We start from the raw sequence: 20,658 nt of genomic DNA, 5'->3' as shown, positions 1-20,658 counted from the left end.
ACCAGCATAATATTGTGAAGCAATTATCCTCCAATGAAAAGATTAGAAAAAAAAGTTATAAGGGATGTCATACAGTATTTCTCCTCCTCTGTCTGACTTACTTCACTCAGTATGACACTCTCTAGGTCTGCCCATGTTGCTGCAAAGGGCATAATTTCATTCTTTTTAATGGCTGAGTAACACTCCATTGTATAAATGTGCCACGTCGTCTTTATCTGTTCTTGAGGAGCTTTTTAGGGCAGACCTGGGACCTTCTCCCTGTCCTGGGAGTGAAACCACTTCCTGTGCCCTGGTGCTTGCTCCGCAAGTGTTGTGCTGAGCATGCTCTGTCCACACTTGCCTGGAATCATCATAACTCTATCATGGGGCACTATTTTTGTTGCTGTTTTATGGAAGAGGAAATGGAGACAAGGGAGGTGGAGAGCCTCACCCAAAGTGGTCATTGTTGTTGAGTCACTAAGTTGTGACTAAGTAGTGATTTAGTCCAGCGCTTTTGACACCATGGACTGTAGCCTGCCAGGCTCCTCTGTCCGTGGGATTTCCCAGGGAAGAATACTGGAGTAGGTAGTCTTTCCCTTCTCCAGGGGCTCTTCCTGACTCAGAGATTGAACCCAGGTCTCCGGCATTGGCAGGTGGATTCTTTACTGTCTGAGCCACCTGGAATCACCCAGCTGAGAAGTGGTGGAGCTCATATTTAGAGCCTGGTCTGTGACTTCACCCTGTGCCCGTCTTTCTCACAATCATGGTCTCTGTCCTGCTGTGTCTGTCCCTCTTGCTTTCCCTGGAATCTGGCAGCCAAGGTCCAGCCCTTCAGTATGGATGCTCTTCTCTGGAAGCTTCTGGAACCTTGCTCCTTCCATTTCCCTGTGGACCCTCCTTGATGCTATCTGTGTACGTTCTGGGAGCCAGCAGGATGTGAGTTTAAAGTAAGGTTGTGAGGTTATTTTTTTCTGTGTGGCTTTGACTTTGACAGTCTGGGCTCAGAGATTGTCTCCCCTGTTTGATTCCTTCCATGAATTTCTTTTCACAGGGTGGGTGCTTGATCAATCCCCATTGACTGAAGTCAAAAGGAAAGAAAAGAGATGGGCCTCAAGCAAGTCCTAGAACTCTATTGGAAGTAAAGCTGTTACATTGAGTGTTAAGGCTTGGACAGGAGCCCTCAACCATATGAGTTGTCTTTTTTGTGGAAACTTCTCTTCCCCGGGTGACAGGGACAGAGGCTGAGGCAGGTGTTCGTGAGCGGAGAAGCAGCCGTCAGGAGTCTTGGCTTGTCCCGGCACCTTGGCGGTGTGCAGGCTCTGCTGGTGGGTGGTCTCACAGCCTGGCCATCAGGTGGGGCCACGGGCAACCAGCCTTCACTTTCCTACGTCTGAGGACCCAGCATGCTGGTGCTCTGGAGACGATCACTGTCTCATGCCAGGCGGACCCATTTCAGACTGAGTTTTATAAATTCAGCCTCTTAAAGAGGAAGAGACGCGACAAATTGGGCTTCAGTTTTCACTCCTCATTAGCTGCTGATGTGCCTTGACTTTTCTTGGTAAATTCACATGAATGGGGGAGGTGGCGGCGGTGACTGTCTTTTTCCATTGCTTTTGAGGGTGGAAGTGCATTTTAATGGGGGAGGAGGGGTGATGTCAGCATAGTCTGTGGCCAAGAGCTAGGCACTCACTGATTCTCCACTCTGGCTACCCAGCGTGGCTGGTGAAGGCTGCCCTGGGCTGAACTGGGTAGTGGGTTTCACCTGCGGTGGCCTCTGTGGACCTTGGCCAGGCTGCCTGGCCCTTCCTCCTGGCTGTGGATGGGCGAACATCCTGTGTGGTGCCTCCTGGCCCACAGCCCGCCAGTGGCGAGGGCCCAGTCCCCACAGAGAGCGCATTTGCTGCTTATGTAATGCCTCTGGTATTCACTGGCAGGGACAAAGAGCAGAGCCACACAAAGGATGTGCTCACAGTTGCCATGACAGTTTCCAAGCCCCCCTTTCTGTCCTCCACTAATTTCACCTAATCGTCCTGTGTTTCAGGCACTGCAGCTGAGGTGTCCATGCTGTCTGGCCCAGGATCTCACACTGGGTGTTGGGAGTTTCTCTCCCACAGATGACCTCTCAGGCAAGTGCAGGTCCGCTTAAGCTTCAGGGGCCCTGCACCATGGGTCACCCATGGGCTGCCTCTCAGCTTCACATCTTGATAACTTCACACTAGCGTTTCAGGACCCCTATCTCCACATGCATGCATGTACACGCACACCCCTGCCCCCCACCCAATGCAGAGACAGTAGGATTGGGGAAGTACTTATCCTCAAGGGGGCTGCCAGCTGGGCCTTACCCCCCCACCCCACCACCTTTCTTGTCCCACCCAGATGAATTCGAGCCCCAGAAGGAATCTGTCCATTTGTCCATCTGCTTGCCCATCCGTGTGTACAGGTATTCGCTCAACAGACACCTTTTTGAGGGCTAGCCACATGCCCAGGTAGTGTACAACACAGAGCTGATTAGAGTGGGCCCATTGACAGAGGAGGCAGCCATGAGTAACTGAAATGAGGACTACACAATCTTAAAGGGGAAGACAGACAGGGGACATGGGGCCCTAGGGGAGAGGGAGCCTTGGGCTTCCAAGACACTTCTGAGACACCCAGGTGGGCCAGGAAGTCAGAAGAGATGGTGCCGGGTTCTTGTTGTTCAGTTGCTCAGTCCTGTCCAACTCTTTGTGACCCCATGAATTGCAGCACGCCAGGCTTCCCTATCCTTCACAACCTCCCAGAGTTTGCTCAAACTCATGTTTATTGAGTCAGTGATGCTATCCAACCATCTCATCCTCTGCTGTCCCCTTCTCCTCTTGCCTTCAGTCTTTCCCAGCATCAGGGTCTTTTCCAATAAGTCAACTCTTCTCATCTGGTGGCCAAAGTATTGGAACTTCAGCATCAGTCCTTCCAAGGAATATTCAGGACTGATTTCCTTTAGGATGGACTGGTTGGATCTCTTTGCAGTCCAAGGGCCTCTCAAGAGTCTTTTCCAACACCACAGTTCAAAAGCATCAATTCTTCAGTGCTCAGTCTTCTTTATGGTCCAACTCTCACATCTCTACATGACTACTGGAAAAACCATAGCTTTGACTATATGGACCTTTGTCAGCTAAGTAATGTCTCTGCTTTTTAATATGCTGTGTAGTTTGGTCTTAGCTTTTCTCCCAAGGAGCAAGTGTCTTTTAATTTCATGGCTGCAGTCACAATCTGCAGTGACTTTGGAGCCCAAGAAAATAAAGTCTGTCACTGTTTCATCATTTCCCCATCTATTTGCCATAAAGTGATGAGACCTGGATGCCATGATCTTCTGATCTCGTTTTCTGAATGTTGAGTTTTAAGCCAGCTTTTCGACTCTCCTCTTTCCCCTGCATCAAGAAGCTCTTTAGTTTCTCTTCATTTTATGCCATAAAGGTAGTGTCATCTACATATCTGAGGTTATAGATATTTCTACCAGAAATCTTGATTCCATCTTGTGCTTCATCTAGCCCAGCATTTCGCATGATATACTCTGCATATAAGTTAAATAAGCAAGGTGACAATATACAGCCTTGACGTACTCCTTTTTCAATTTTGAACTAGTCTGTTGTTCCATGTTCAATTCTGTTTGCTTCTTGACCTACATACAGGTTTCTCAGGAAGCAGGTCAGGTGATCTGGTATTCCCATCTCTTGAAGGATTTTCCACAGTTTGTTGTGATCCACACAATCAAAGGCTTTAGCATAGTCAGTGAAGCAGAAATAGATGTTTTTTTTGAAGTCTCTTGCTTTTTCTATGATCCAATAGATGTTGGCAATTTGACCTCTGGTTCCTCTGCTTTTTCTAAATCTAGCTTGTACATCTGGAAGTTCTCAGTTCATACACTGCTGAAGCCTAGTTTGAAGGATTTTGGCATTACCTTGCTAGCATGTGAAATAAGTGCAGTTGTATGATAGTTTGAACATTCTTTGGCATTGCCCTTATTTGAGATTGGAATGAAAACTGACCTTTTCCAGTCCTATGGCCACTGCTGAGTTTTCCAAATTTGCTGGCATATTGAGTGCAACACTTTCACAACATCATCATTTAGGATTTGAAATAGCTCAGTGGAATTCCATCACCTCCACTAGCTTTGTTCGTAGTGATGCTTCCTAAGGCCCACTTGACTTCACACTCCAGGATATCTGGCTCTAGGTGAGTGATTACACTGTCGTGTGATGGGTGTTGGGAGTCTGGCTCTATTTAGTACCCAGTGAAGTGTTCTATTGCAGTTGTTCATTCATTAAGTCATGTCTGACTCTGCGACCCCATGAACTGCACTTGCCAGGCTTCCCTGTCTTTCACTCTCTCCTGGGGTTTACTCAGATTCCTGTCCACTGTGTCCGTGATGCTATCTAATCATCTCATCCTTTGTCACCCCCCTCTCCTGCCCTTAACTTTTCCCGGCATCAGGATATTTTCCAGTGAGTCAGTTCTTTTCATCAGGTGGCCAAAGTATTGGAGCTTCAGTTTCAACATAAGTCCTTTCATTTAATATTCTGGGTTGATTTCCTTCAGGATTGACAGGTTTGATTTCCTTGCTGTCCAAGGGACTCTGAAGAGTCTTATCCAACACCACAGTTCAAAAGCATCAATTCTTTGGTGCTCAGCCTTCTTTATAGTCCCACTTTCACATGCATACAGGACTACCAGAAAAATCATAGCTTTGACTATATAGACCTTTGTCGACAAAGTGATGTCTCTGCTTTTTAAAATGATGTCTAGGTTTGTTAAGGGTTCTGGGGGCTTGCAATGAGGCCAGTGTGTGGTGTAGACCCCCAGAAAGATAGCCATCAGAATGTCAGCAGGACTGTAAGGTGAAGCTGGGAGCTGGCACCAGTTCTGCCCTCAGCAGCCTCAGAGTCAGGACAGCCAAGGGTCAAAGATGTCACTCCCCTCTCCCTCCTTGCCTCTGCCCTGCACCCCCAAACCCAGCAGTGAGCAGGAATGTGGGAAGGGCAGGAAGCACAGTGGGGAAGTGAGGGGCCTCTGGCTTCCCTGTGAACTAGCTGGGCAATCAGGGGCCTTCCTCATAGCTTCTGAATTCCCTATCCTCAGGATGAGGGCCATGTGTGAACAAAGATGAAGTTTGATAATATACAGAGAGCTCAGGACATAGACTCTGCCACCATAATTAAATGGGGATGTACATTGGGGTGCACGTGTCTCTTTCAGATCTGATTTCCTCAGTGTGTATGCCCAGAAGTGGTATTGCTGGGTCGTATGGCAGTTCTATTTCCAGTTTTTTAAGAAATCTCCACACTGTTTTCCATAGTGGCTGTACTAGTTTGCATTCCCACCAACAGTGTAAGAGGGTTCCCTTTTCTCCACACCCTCTCCAGCATTTATTGCTTGTAGACTTTTGGATAGCAGCCATCCTGACTGGCGTGTAATGGTACCTCATTATGACAAAACCCACTGAAATGTTGTGAAGTAATTAGCCTCCAACTAATAAAAAAATAAAAAAATAAAAAATAAAAAGAAGGAAATTCCAAAAAAAAAAAAAGTAGGGATGTGGTTTTCTTTCCTATGAGAAGAGATGGGAGAGAGAGGTGGGTCTGGCCTCAGTCATGCATGGAGCCTTCAGAAACAAACACGGGGGTCTGGGCTTTATTTTGTGGGCAGGATAAGCCTGCCCAAGGCTGAGCTTGGAGGAGGCTGCTCCCAGTCCTGACTCCCGCCTTGTCCCTCCCCCACTGCCCCCCCATTCTCTGCTTCCTCCTGGTTTGCAGGCAGGAGACACCTTTGGTTTGGGGCTCTCCTGGCTCTGGCCAAGGTCTCTGAGCTCAGGACTGCTACCTGGCTCCGAGCGGTGCCAGGCTCCTACCAATGTCAAGTTTAGAAGGTATGGCTGAGGCAGGTGCAGGACTTGAGTTTGGTGGCCCCTTAGCACTCTCCCTCTTCTGGCCACTGCCCTGAAAATCCTGGGTCATTGGCATGAGGCCTCTAGGTCTCTGATCTCTTTGGTCTTAGGAGATAGCGTTGCTTGGAGGGAACTATGTTTATGTATAAGCCTCTGGAAAAGAGTAATGACTTAAGGAAAAGTCCTGCCTTTTCTGATGCTGGGAAAGACTGCCTTTTCCTCTGCCATAGCGAGGGCTGTCTCCCTGTCCTCTGACCTTGCCGTACGGGGTGAGGGTGCTATGGGTTGTGCTGGGAGCCAGAGCCCCAGACCACTGCTGTGAGCCCGACCTTGCTGTGAACCATAGTGGGACAGTTGGGAACCAGAGGGGAAGATGAGAATGTGCGAGTAAAGCGACTTTGCTGGCGGGTGCTCAGGAGCTGGTAGCCTCCAGAACGTTAGTGGGGATCCTCATGAGGAAGAAAAGACAAAATATAGAGGGGTGCTATCAAGTGCAATATCACGTCAGGCCTGGCAGGGCCGCTGTGTTCATCCCCGCGGCTGACGGGATACACCCGGGGGTCTGAGTTGTCATCTGGTGCCACAACATGATGACTCAAGACAAGACAGATGGTGACAGATGCAGAAGAGACACCAGGCAAGGGCCCTGTGTGGGGCCTATGGCCACGTTTGTACTTGCCAGAACCCTGAGCAGTGCCTCTCACCCCGACTGGACTGTGGGGACCCAGAGGGCAAGGACCAAGTTTAATTTTTCTCCCCATTGTGTCCCCTGTACCTCACACAGTGCCTGCCCACAGTACATGTTCAGTTAATACCTGGTGAATGAATGCTGTTGAGTGAGTGGAGACCAGGGAATTTCCGTGGGGTGCAGAGAAAACGGTGGATCATCGAGGCAAGGGCAGCCCTAGGGGGACCTGGGCCCAGGTAGCACTCACAGATGAGGCCTGCCCTGGGTCTGGGGAGAGTGATGCTGACGTGATACCTTTGGAGGGAGGGGCTCTGTGTACTCGCCCAGGTTCTGCCGCATAGCAGGAGCGTGATACAGCACTGGATGGTGTTCATGGCTTTGCAGAGGGTCAGAGGGCTCTCTGGTCTGGGGTCTGGAGCCTGTGTCTCCACACAGAACTTGGGCAGTTCTCCTTGGCCTGGCATTGGCACTGTTTGTCTGTAGCAAGGTGGCCATCGGGGCCCTTGGGAGGCAGAGCAAGGGCACCCGAGTCAATCAATTTATCAATAAAGCGGGTTCTGACACTGACCTGTGCAGATCCCCCTCAAGCTCTCAAATCAGAACCCCTCCTTTCTTCTAGGTGGAAATAGAAATGAAATTTTCCTCCAGAGACACGTAGGGTATTGCAATTTGGGAGGATGCAACCTATTTTTTCTCATTGTATAATTTGTATATAATTTTTTGGTAATAAAGTGTGATAATGATAGCTCTGTTCTCATAACAGATTTCCTAATCTTCTAATTATGAAAGGATGTTTCCTGGGCTCCAGAATGGTCCAACTTTAAAAGTTTTATTTCTAATTTTTTTTTAAATGAGAGTCACTGTTGTCTATTTGCTTTTCAGTGGGTCTAAGTCTCCTGAACAGAGCAGAGAAAGTGGCTCTGTCCAGTCCTTGGCCTCATCTTCCAGGAGGATGGCCAGGAGGGAGAGACTTTTCTTACAAATGGAAATCTTTCCATTTCTGCCAGAAATGTTATCACCTGAGACAAAGTATGTGGCTGACTTTCTGCCACATTCATTAAACAAACACTAACTGAGCACCTACTGTGTGCCAGGCACTGTCGTAGGTCTACCATCATGTAGGGTCTACCCACATATAGGTGAGAGAGAGACATGAATCAAACAATCACTCTAAAGAACGTGACATTGCAGCTGTGACGTGAGCTGTTATGTGAGGTGCACGGGGCAGCCACAGCAGATGATGGTGGGCCTGACCTAATCAGAGAGGCTGGAGAAGACCCCTGAGGAAGTGACTTTTGAGTTGGTACATGAAGAATAAGTGGGAGTTACCTGGATGAAGGGTGAGGGGAATACTCCAAGCTAAGGAAGCAGCCTAAGGTGGGAGGGAGTCTGACCTGTTCTCACACTGGAGGGCACACCAGCTCTTCCCACCTCCCCCCTGTGGCCAGAGCAGTAAAGATCTCATCCTGGACCACCTGGAGCTCATGCCCGTGCTGGAGAGGCCAGAGCCCCCATCAGCCTCTCCCATCAACGTCCTTCAGGAAGGTTTCTTTTTGGTCAGTGTGACCACTTGGCACACAGCCACAGCTCTGGGGACAGAATCCAGCTGTGCTTCACAAGGGCGGGACACCACCATCCCTCACCGTAACCCACCTGAATTGACAACAGCCTCCTCACCACCCTTCACAGCCAGAGGACAGAGCTGACCACATCACAGCCTGCTCAAACCCTTCAGTGAAGTCCTACCATCAGTGGATAGAATCTACACTCAGACTCTGGTCTGCACACTCCAGACACTCAACTTGTCTCAGGCTGGAGGGTGTACCTGGCTCTCCCTGTCCTCAACATCTTTGTTTTCTAACATTTATGTATTTATGTGGCTGCACCAGATCTTAGTTGCGACATGCAGGATCTTTCTTGCAGGCATGCAGGCTCTCCGCTGTGGCATGTGGGATCTTAGCTCACTGTTCAAGGATTGAACTCAGCCCCCCCCCCCCCCCCCCTGCATTGGGAGTGCAGTCTTAACCACTGAACCATCAGAGAAGTCTCTCCTAGTGTCTTTGCACATGCCATTTAATCTTCCTGCCCAACCTGACCCTGCTGCTGCTGTTGTTCAGTCACTAAGTTGTGTCCAACTCTTTGTGACCCCATGGACTGCAGCACACCAGACTCCTCTGTCCTTCACTATCTCCTGGAGCATGCTCAAACTCACGTCCACTGAGTCAGTGATGTCATCCAACCATCTCATCCTGTGTCGTTCCCTTCTCATCTTGCCCTCAATCTTTCCCCACATCAGGGACTTTTCCAATGTGTCGGCTCTTCACATCAGGTGGCCAAAGTATTGGAGCTTCAGCATCAGCCCTTCCAATGAATATTCAGGGCTGATGTCCTTTAGGGTTGACTGGTTTGATCTCCTTGCAGTCCAAGGGACTCTTAAGTGTCTTCTCCCACTCTCATATCCATACACGACTACTGGAAAAGCCATAGCTTTGACTGTATGGAACTTTGTTGCAAAGTGATGTCTCTGCTTTTTAATACTCTGTTTACCCTTATCTATTTGATAAATTCCTTCCCTTCCTTCTCTTCTGAGCTTAAAAGTCACCTCTTCCGGGAGGCCTCCCATGACTCCTGCAGCAGCCCTTTTCTAGCTCCAGGATCTAGTCTTCCACTCCACTTTTCTCCAGATGCTTGTTTAGTATTAGTGCTCCCCTTCTGGAATATACATTTCCTGACACCAGGCACATGTCTGTCTGATTCACAGCACAACGTGTCTTCAGGGTCTCTGCAGTACAGACACACAGCGTGCGCAGTCAGCAAGTGAATGAGCGCTGAGCTTACAGCTCGGTGGCTGTGTCCTTCCTCTCCCCTCCCGCTGGGATCTTCACCGCAGCCCCTTATCCCTTCACGGGTTCTGGCTTCCTGTTGGTGTCGATTGTGGAGTCTCAGCTTGTGGAGGGAGTCTGTCTAGGGGACAGACAGCCTTTCCTGCATTTGCCCCAGCCTGGAGAGTTCAGCCACTCGGGGATGGATGTGAGCAGGTGTCAGTGGGAAAATTGGACCTACAGGGAGTTCAGTGGGAGCTCTGTGTCAAATCTTTTCTGGGGTAAAAGTGAGGAATTCAGGAATCTGCAGGGAAATGATGTGGGGAGTCTGTTCCCTCAAGTGTTCAGCTCTGGGCAGCTCAGTCAGAGCTACCTCCATGATCGCGGCCATCTCAGTAGCAAGACAAGCCAGCTGGGCGTCTGGGCCATCCGTCTGGCAGGAGTTGGCCCAGAGTGTTGCTAGCAATGGGGGCCTCTGGGAGTAGACATTAGAGATACATTGTTTCCGGAGGCTGCAACACAGTATATGGCTGCAATTATCTATTTCTGATCCATTAAAGAATGCTTTGACATAGGAAATACAGATTAGGAATGAAATTGTAATATAATCAAATTGCCTTTTTATGGAAAGTACTACATTTTTCCTCTAAATAAAATTCAGTAACAAAATTTTATTTGCTTTTCCCCCAAAATGCCTTTTCCAAATTGATTTTTCAGAGAAATTGTGAAAACCAATGTGGTGAAGAGGAAGAAAGGTCTAAAGCAGAGGTCTTTGATCCTAAGCACAGCATGGCTGTTATTGGTGAGCTCAGGATATCTGGGCTCAGGGCTTCTCTGATTCCCAGTGCACTTCTAGCTAGTCAGCGCATCTGACGCAGAGCTCTCCGGGAGGTGGCATAAATCCTGAGATGGCCCTGCCAGGGTAGAAGAAACATGATAGCAAAGGATGGCTTGTGCTTTAGTCATCCCACGGTAATGGAGCAGCGGGCAGGTGTTCAGAGGAAAATTATTAGAAAGAGCAGATATGAGGTGTAGAGGTAGGAAACTGCTGGAGAAGAGAACGTGCAAATTACTTTCTCTGTGGGTAAAGCTTTGTGAAAAAGATTTTAAGCTGTCCATGCCTGGCTCCAAAACATTCGTATGAAAAGTTAAAAATTCAGTTCATATGAAAAATAAAAAATTCAGGGCCAATGTTTGCCCTTTATATTTGGAAAACCTGGGTTATCATTGGAGTTTGTTACCCACCCTAATGCTTGATATTCCTTGCGTGGGGCCAGCTGTACACACATGAGCAGGAATTGAATGTGATGTGTTCTTTCTGTGATAACTATAATCTGTTGTCAGATTTTTAATAACTGTAATCAACCATCAGATATTTATTGATCTCTTATACTAGGTAGATTCAGGGTATGAGACACATGTCATATCCTTCACGTAAGGAAAGTGGCATCTTGTTTGAGAGACAGAATCAACAAACATGGCACATGTCACCCTTGATTCTTTCTTTTATTCTAACCATGAGGTGCTTCCTGGGTGTATGATAGGAACCAGAGAAGGTTGGGCAGCCAGGAAGCCTTCTTGGAGGAGGAAGACTAGATCCATATCTGACCTTATGCATGGAATTTAAGATAATGAGTGGGAGGAGGGTCCCTTTATGTTGTGTGTTAGTTGCTCAGTTGTGTCCGACTCTTTGCGACCCCATGGACTGTAGCCTGCCAGGGTCCTCTGCCCAAGGAATTCTCCAGGCAAGAATACTGGAGTGGGTAGCTATTTCCTCCTTCGTGGGATCTTTCCAACCCAGGATTTTTTTTTAATGTCTGAGCCACCAGGGAAGCCCCTTTAGGGAAAGAAGATGGGCATTTTCAGAGCAGGGCAGATGAGTGAAGGGGAGGATGAGTTGATGGAGGAAGGGGAGTGTGGATGGGTAGTTACAGCACTGAGACCACTCACTCGGTTGAGACTGTGGGTTTGGGGGAATAAGCAACATTAAGCTTGACTAGGTGTGTGTGTGGAGTGGGGGACCAGATGGCCAGGACCCTGAACCCTGAGAGAAGAGTTTTCTGTTTACTCGGGAGACTGAGATTCCCAGTGAGGAGGCACTGTTTGTGGAGGGGGTCCTTCCTCCCGTCTACATGCCCAGCACAGCACTGCCTGTAGATGGAATGAACAACTGTTCTTACAAAGGTTCCTGCAACTATATCTGGTTACATTGAGGCTGGCATGAGAAGAATGCGATTTTATTGAAAAGACTGGGCGAATTTGAAGCAACTGCTTGGCACTGTAGTTGTCTGGAGTAATGTTTTCCGAACTTAAATAACTACTCTCAGGTTTAGAAGTTCATCTTGCTGTTCGGAAGCTCCTGCCTAAGAGAAAGGATGCCACTGCCCCAGGTGGAGTCAGCGTGGGAGGTGTTTGGACAGAGAGGGTGCTGGTCCAAGGTGGATTCTGAGGAGGTGGTTCTGGAGCTGAGTCAAGGGCAGATTGGAGAGGTCAGAGAGAGGAGACCAGCTGGCCAGCAGGGGTGCTATGGAGAGAATGGAGTGCAAGGGGCTTGGAAACAATGTGTAGAGCAGGGGAAAACCCAGAGGACCGTGGGGAGGGGCAAGCGGCAAGGGTGCTGGTGCAGTGCTCTGCTCAGAGAGGCGGGCAAGGACGCTGGTGTAGCTTCTCTTCCTGAGTGGTGTCACCTCTGGTTAGGACCCCATCACCCTGAGTGGGCGGCTGCTGCCCACCCCAGGAGCTAGGGGACCAAGCAGTATGAGGGTCCTACAGTGTTTTGTTTTCTAGGCTATGAAATTTGATTTCCCCCAGCCACCTCAGAAGAGTGCTGGCGGTCCCCCTTGCTTGAGGGTACAGCTGATGGCTTGAGAGACCTCGTGGGGGACAAAACAGAAAGCCAAGGGAAGTCAGCAGCTCAGAACCTGACTTCTACCCTGCAGACTGTCGAAACCGTGGGCCCTTAATGTTTTCTATCAAAGTCACATGTTTACCGAGGAAGTCAGTAATTGAATTCAGAAAAAACCGAGTCCCAAGTCAGGCCCATTTATCCCCCTTGAAGGTTAAATCCAGTTGTCTGGCTTTTGTGTGAGCAGTGTCTACAGAGATCTTTGTTCTGTCCCAAGAATTGACTGGGATGAGAACAGCGGAGAGCAGCGGCTGTTTGGAGGCTAAGTCAGAAAGCATTTTCAAGTTACTGACAAAGCACGGAAATCTCTCTTTATTTTTTTCTTGTAGAGAGACGAGTTGGCCCTCAACATCCATTGTGTCTTCTCTAGAACCATCACCTTCTGATTGGCCCACAGCTGCACTTGCCAGCCCCGCTGCCAGCTCGCTATGACGGCTTCCTAAGTGCTGGCCTGTGGGAGGTGAGTGCAACAATGTGAGCCACTTCCCAGATGTGCCCTGAAACTCTGTGCCTTGATTTTCCTCTTTTTTCCCTTCCCATTTTGTCTAGATGCAGACATGGTGAGGTGAGCTGTCTAGGATCCCAAGGGCAAGGTGCCCCCCCCCCCACCCCGGGTGGGTGGAGTGATCATATAGAAAGGGTCTGGAATCTCAGGCACTGTGGGGTCCACGCCAGCCTGGCCTGATGATGCTCCAATTATCATGCCTGAGAGAAATTGGTGTCTCCTGTATTGAGCTACTGTTATTTTGCATCTCTCTTCACAGTAGTTCCATCTAGATCCTTATTTATAATTTTTTAACTTGAAAGTTGAATACATACAGTTGGAGAATAAGGAAGATGTATAAACAAACCACTTTAAGGTTTTGGCAACTCAAAAATTGTTTGGCTCTGCTGTCTTGGGGCATTCCAAAGGACGTGCCAGTTGGCAATGAACTTTGAAAATTTACCATCCTGGGAAGCTCCTTTGGTTATTCTCCAGTCTCATTCCAATTATCACCACCGTGGCTGAGAAGTTCATCATCTTTTACTATATTGAAATGTAAACTCCAAGAGAACAGAGATTTTTGATTCACTGCTTATCCTAACACCACAAAAAGTACCTTGAAAATAATAGATGCTCTGTCCTTGCTGGCTGGATTAGTATATGTAGAGCTCAAACTCTCCTGGCTTCTGGGCTCACTGCTCTCGTACTCTAGGGTAGTCTACACAATCATTTTCTTAATGTTGCTAACATACACATCTTTTAAAAAAAATTTGAATATTTATATTTATTTGCACTGGGTCTTGGTTGCAGCACGTGGGATCTTTAGTTGTGCCATGTTGTGGTAGGCGCTTAACTGCAGCATGTGGGATCTAGTTCCCTGACTTGTGATTGAAACTGGGCCCCCTGCATTGGGAGAGCTGAGTCTTAGCCACCAGACTACCAGGGAAGTCCTGCTACCACACACATCTTACCACTCATTTCATCCCTCAGCCCAGCCTGTCACCAGATCCCTGCAGGATAGCATCTATACTCCTTGGATTACAACACACAGGGTCCCAGGTTCTCCTACATGTGCCCCTGGGCCATGGGCTCAGTCCTTGGGACATCTTACCGCTCCCAGGACAAGGTGCCATTGCCTGCATCCATGCCATGCTGGTTTTGCCACCTCTACTTGCAATGTCATTCCCAGTCCTTTACCTAGTAAGCTTCTCATTCGCTAAGACCCAGCCCATACTGGTTGGCCTCTTCCCACCATTGTCCTGCAGAGCTGGTCTTCCCCACCTGGCTGCCCCATGACACAATCACACTTCCCCTGCAAAATTTTCTTCCACTGATGTCAGTTCTCTGGAGTTTGCCCATCTGTCACCATGGCTGCCTGAAGGCAGAGCGCAGGTTACTTCCAGCTTAGCTCCTGGCGGCCAGATCAGAGTAGACATCAATGAAAGTAATAAATGAATTAAGTGACTCTGATTTTGCCCTGTCCTTATAACCCTCAATAAGTCATTTCTCTTATCCTCTGGCCTCAGTCCCTTTGTGTGTAAAACAGGAGTAATAACAGCCCTTCTGCTCATCTCATCTGGCCTTTTTAAGTACTGAGGCAACATGCTTGGAGAGGTGGGGCTTTGCTAGTAGCTCAGACAGTAAAGAACTGCCTGCAGTGCAGGAGACCCGAGTTCGATTCCTGGATTGGGAAGACCCCCTGGAGAAGGGAATGGCTACCTCTGCCTGGTATGGATGTACCCGTCAGTCCTCCAAGGTGTGATGTCAGGATGGCTTCTGAGCCACATCCAGGAAATATGGTCAACTCTGACACTAAACCAACAGAACTGCCCAGAGGAGGGAGTTCATTTATTTGTACAAACACTTACAAAGCACTTATATGTGCCAGACACTGGTTATACAGCATCATCACATTTAATCCCAGCTGCCACTCCCTGAAATGGATACCTCTCTTATCCCCATTTCACAGATGGGGGAACTGAGAAACAGTTGAAATCACTGCTCTAGGGCAGAGGTGGTGAGTGGAGGAACTGAAGTCTAAAGGCAAGCAGTCGGGCTCTGCAGTCCGGGCTGTCCACCTTAGCACTGACCAGTTTTCCAAAGCCAGCAAGGGCCAGATGGGTTGGATGAGTTGGGAAGGGGAAGCTGAAATGGCCCAAAGAACAAAATTTCTGACAATGGTCACCAGGAATCAAATATATGCTATGTATTCACAAAGGAAAAAAAAACCAAAACAAAAGCCAAAGTACAGAATGTGACAGATTAAACAAGGGATACGCATATACTCAGAAACAGTGAAATGCTGTGTTAATATCAGGGACAGTTACTCCTTGTTGCTGTGTCTATGTGACAGAGTTGTAACATTCCTGCTGCTTCCTGGTACTGCCACAAGCCCTGCCTAAGACGGGAAGTCTGTAATGCTAAATGTGTAGGGTGGTCATAATTGTGATTTTCATTTGGCATCAGAGGAGAAAATAGACTCCACCCCCACAAAGAGTCTGTCTGGTGGGCTCTGTTCAGACACAGGCCCGTGATTTCACAGCTATAAGTGCAGAACTCTTCATCAGATTGCCTGACAACTGCACCATTTGCCAGGGAAATGACGCCCCTCTAGAAGTGATAGTGGGGAGAATAAGAAAAACAAATGAGTTGGGAGTATGTCAGAGCTGATAAGCCTCAGGGACATGACTGGAACACCGCAAGGACGGGCTTTTTAAAAGCAGTGGCTGGCAGAGCCATTGGGCCGGGTTTCACATCCATCTATCACTGGGGGATCACGGCCAGCCTGCCTCTTGCCAGCGCTGGTGCTGGGCCCACATCCTCTGGCTCATACCTGGCTAGTGGTTCCAGACTTCCATTACTGTTATGACTGGCACAGAGTAGCTGCCTAATAGGGCTCAGATAATCCATGGAATCATCTGCGGGTGAAAGAAGAGGGTGGAGGTAGTTCCATCTTAGGTAGGGCTTGTGGCAGCACCAGAAAGCAGCACGAGCGTTACAACTTTGTCACACAGATACCGCAACAAGGAGTAACTGTCCCTGATTCTAACATAGTATTTCACTGTTTCTGAGTACATGTGTGTCCCTTGTTTAATCTGTCACATTCTGTACTTTGTTTTTTGTTTTTTTTTTTCCCTTTGTGTGCTGTGCTTGTGTCTGACTCTTTGTGATCCCATGGACTGTAGCCCGCCAGACTCCTCTGTCCATGCAGATTCTCCAGGCAAGGATACTGGAATGGGTTGCATGCCCTTCTCCACGGGATCTTCCCAACCCAGGGATTGAACCCAGGTCTCCCTCATTGCAGGTGGATTCTTTACCATCTGAGCCACCAGGGAAGCCCTTTCTTTGTGTAGACAGAGCATATACTGGACCTTAGGTGATTATTTTCAGAAATTTTATTTTTGGGGCCATTTCAGCTTCCCCTATCCAACTCAGCCACCCAAGGACCTTGCCCCACTATAACTGTGTTCTGTCTGAGATGCCATATTGAAAATCCACAAACTTTGAATTGAATGGAGAGGAGATAGGGCTTGTCACCTTCAAGCTGTTTTTCCAGCAGAAGAAACAGTATAGTATCCTGGAGAGTGATGGCCCAATCTCAGAAGAGTTGCTGAGTCTTGGGGACAGGTTATTGACATCAGGAGAGCTGTTGCCCTGGCCCTTTGAAGATTAGGACTGTGTGTTTCTGTCACTACTGGTTGGTTGACCTTGCTAGGGCTGGACCGACCCTAAGCACTTGGTCAAGAGTTCAGTGCTGCCTTTTAACTATTTGTTAGAGAAGAATTCATAGGAACTTAGGAACATGTCCTCTGGGTATAGACTAAAGCAACGTGGCTGCCATATAAATCTTGTCACAAATATATCTCCATCCCTGGAGCTTCTCTTTGGGAAGAAGCAGGATGCCTGATAAAACAATGAATCATAATTTGGGGACGTTCATTATTTACAGCTGCCCCGGGTCATCTGTAAATTATGCAGCCCTCAACTCCACTTGATTGCTTCTTTCCACTGGGCTGTCTCTCCAGACTGCCATCAGGGTCGGTGAGATCCATGCACCAGCTAATTGTACCAGGAGGGCAGTTTCCCATTTCTTGAAATGCTTTGAGTCCCCTGGTTGAATGCTCATATTCCACAAACTCTGTGTCTCAGTCATGAGTCCCTGGATACTTGGAGGCAGAAAGACCTGGGATTAGGCTTGACAGGGAGAGAGTGAGCCTCTCTCTGCTGGGCATTAAAGGAAGGCTTCAAGAGTACTTGGAGAACAGCAGTTGCCTGGGGTGAAGGAGAGGGTCAATGCCAGTGGTTGCCTCCTTAAAGGGCCCTCAGCTTCCCCTGGGGAAGCTCAAGGGGGCTGATAAACAACCAGTGAGGGCACAGTGGTGGGTCACATCATCTCTCAGGGGAGCACAACCAGTGAGTAGAGTTGGGGTGCAAGCCTCTGCTCCTGGCGGATGCTCTCCTTCTGTAACCATCCAGAGCTGACCAGGAGGGTGGATGGGGAGGATAGAGGAGGTGGAGATGCAGGCAGCGACTGGCCAGGCAAGGTGAGCATCCCCCCCTTCCTTTTGCTTACCCGTCACTTTTGGCTCTGCACTTGGCATGTAACTGAAAACAAGACCTTTCCTTAACGTGGAGCTTAATGATCCCTTTAATGCCCAAGCCATAGCATCGCTTCTCTCGCGCGCCTGTTCCCTGTCAGCCATGGGGCATTAAACCGGTGATAAAAATGCCTTTTTCGTATGGTCCACAAACTCACCAAGAGGCTCCTGGTAGCAGTATAGCCATCTAGCATGAAATCAAGAGGCAATCACCGCGGATGAGGCGAGATGAGCTATGCGCAGGAGCAATTAGCAGAGCCCGCATTCCGGGTCTCGTCCTTCACCATCTCCTTGTGTGGGCACCCACTGCCTCAGCCCCAGCAGGGAGGGCTCCCACCCTCCCACCCACCCACCCTGCAGTCCTGCAGCCCAAGTCCAGTTCTGCAGGAGGGATTTTTCCTTTCCTGTCTGCTTTCAGAGCAGTAAAAGATGCTTCATCACATCTTTAATCCAATTGACTATAGCATTCCTGACCCAGTTGGCCCCTGGGAACAAATGTCCTTGGTTATGTTTTCAATCCAGAATATATAAAACACAAAGGATGAGAAAAGGAAAGAAATGGCCAGTTATGAATATGCATTAACATGATGCTGCATTTGGAGCTGGAAGCAGGAGTCATTTATTTTAAGCAAATCAGATCTTGATACATGGCCATGAACGTGCTGACTTCTCTATCACGCAAACATGCTGGGCGAGTTTGATTTATACAGTGTGACTGGGAGGTTTTTTCCCCCCAATTAAAAACAAACTGAGAAAAATCATTAATTTAACTACTGTATATTAAATTTGCATTAAAACATCCGTTTGTCTATATTTATATGTGAGTTATCGAACATGTGAGCTCATGAATTCTAATTTCTAAGATCACATGCCAAATATTGAAGATAAATTTTATTTATTTCTGCAATTAATTCTATGAGAACAAATAGCTCTAATTTAGGGGATGGCAGATGTAACTGTCCGCTGGTGCCCTCCTGCATAACAAACATAACATTCATCTTTTCTCATTAAGTTTTTCCCGTGCCCGGTCTCAAGACATGCAAGCCTGGTCTATCTTTTCTGTACCTTGTGCTTCTAACAACCCTTTGCAGACTTGCCTAGAAAATACTTGGAAAAATATGGACCATGTCAAATCTCTCTTTTCTCCTTCTCTATGATGTGCAAAGGCTTCAACTGTATCTCAAAGGCTCAACAAACATTTCTTCAAAGGATATCTTGATGTGAGCCACTGGGTGGAGGATCCAGCCACATCAATGCCTGGATCAAAGTGTGGAGCTGCCTAGTCTCTTACCTGAGCACCAGGACCTCTGGTTACACTTAGGACTTTGTATCCCCCATTCTTTCTCTGCCAGAGGTCGCCCGCAAGAGCCCACCTTTCTTTGGTTGGACTGTATGTGTTGAGGATTGCAGGCTGCCAGGTGGTCATGGCCCATGAGGACACACTGCTTCTGAAGATATACACAACTCAGGGCTTTAGTCACACAGCTGCAGTGAAAAACGGTGCTCCAAGTGTGTTGTACTCAGGAGCTCTAACTCAGGGCAGTCAGATGCTGTTATCACCCAGGTGCCTGGAACAGGCAGCAAGTTTACTATAAAGGCCTTCTTTGGGTATACTCATTGCCAGTACTGGTGTTAATGTGTAAGTACTTTGTACCGAGCAGGTAGTACATGGGGTTTACATCATTTTTAGCCATTAGTCTGAATCAGTCCTGACCCTGAGGGAGCAAATTAGGCAGTGATGATGCAGTGTTTTGGGTGCCACAGTTAGGGCCAGGCCAAGGGAGCTGAGAGTGAGAACTGGCAGGACTCCTGCCTCTACTTGGGAGGCCGCTAGCTGACTGGGTGGCTGAACTCACACTTCTGCCTCTGAGGAGTTTTCACTGAATCAAGAGTCCTTTAGTTCCACTCTGATGGTTTTTAGGTCTCTATAGGGACTGATGTGCCCAGATCCCTGGGCAGTGCTCTGGGCAGAGCCATCTTGGTGTAAGGATGACGACTGGGTCAGAAGGAGCTATGCCACCTAGGGGTGAGGTCCTTTTGCTGCACCACGAGATATAGAGCGTCTCACTCTGTATCCTCTGAAAGCAGGGCTCAAGCCTTTCTTCCATTGGCTCATGCCACCATGAACCTGTTAGCAAGAGGACACATTCTCCATGCCTGGAGTTCATTTCCTGAGTGTGGCTTGCTGGTTTCGTCCTCTGGGTCTGATTACAGGGCAGGTGCAAGGACAGTCTTGTCGGTGGCCTCTGATGGGGCCAAGGGGCCACTCCCAACTTCTATAGGAGGCTGAGTTGGGAATGCTTTATCTTTCAGAGTGGCCCCACCCTGCTGAGGGAGAAACAGGAGCTACCAGCATCTGGAATTTCCTCTGGCCTTGCCCCTCCCCATCCATCCATCTGATTAGCAGCATTTCTAAAAATCACAATTTGTAATAATCAGCTCTAGGAACATGCTAGTCAAGTACATCACATCATCAAAGACAATTGTCATGTCAAGGTCTTTTACTTTTCCCTCCATAACTGGATGATCAGAGGGTCTCCCCGTTGACTTTCAAAGAGTACATCACTCTTACATTTGGCTTCAGAATATCTTAACATTTCCAGGAAAGGATCACAGACTCAATGGGGCCACAGCTGAGTTCTTCTGGTAGCTGTTCACGGGAAGCGTCTGACCCAGGGCTGTTGGAATCAGGAAGGTCCATAACAATCACCTTTTATTTCCCCGAGGTTGGAGAACATATGCTTGTGGGGTGGAGGTTTGCCCTGCTTCACTCACTACTCCTGGCACAAACCTCACATTGTTTTGCAGCTGCTCAGGAAAGCAGACAGTGGGGTGGCCACTTGCCATGGTCTGTTCGCACAGTCAAACAGCTGGAAACAAAGCCAGAGGGAGGCCAAGGTTAGGATGGTGCCAGCCCCCAACCCCCCCCACCCCCCGCACTGTCTCTCCTCCCACATTAGCACTCGCTCCGAGTGTTAGTGCTGTATCAGCAAAAGTGGGACAGGAGAATTACTCGAAGGACATAGCCCACCACTCCCACCTGGGCGTGCCTGTGCCACGTTCTCCTCTGCCTGCACTACTACCCCTGTTTCATTCAGACATCCAGTCCTCCGTAGAGAAGCCATGGCACCCAGGGGGAAGGACTCTACCTCTAGACTTTCAAAGATCTGGGTTCAGTTCTGACTCTGCTGGTGACCAGATGTATTACCTCAAGTAAGTCATTGCCCTGTTGAGCTTCAGTGTCCTCATCTGTAAAAGAGCGGTG

General features: G+C 48.4%; 1 protein-coding gene across 3 annotated transcripts in view; it reads left to right on the top strand.

Moving 5' to 3' along the window:
- Positions 1 to 20,658, top strand: part of FSTL4 (follistatin like 4) — a 657,291-nt gene that overhangs the window by 147,597 nt on the left and 489,036 nt on the right. For all 3 annotated transcript variants that reach the window (XM_020908080.2, XM_070465356.1, XM_070465357.1), the window contains one exon: positions 12,641 to 12,771. The gene's annotated coding sequence lies outside the window, so the exon portion shown is untranslated. The remainder of the gene's footprint in view (positions 1 to 12,640; positions 12,772 to 20,658) is intronic.

Source organism: Odocoileus virginianus, chromosome 3 (assembly GCF_023699985.2).
Source record: "Odocoileus virginianus isolate 20LAN1187 ecotype Illinois chromosome 3, Ovbor_1.2, whole genome shotgun sequence".
NCBI classification, from domain to species: domain Eukaryota; kingdom Metazoa; phylum Chordata; class Mammalia; order Artiodactyla; family Cervidae; genus Odocoileus; species Odocoileus virginianus.
This window is presented reverse-complemented; position numbering and strand designations above follow the sequence as displayed.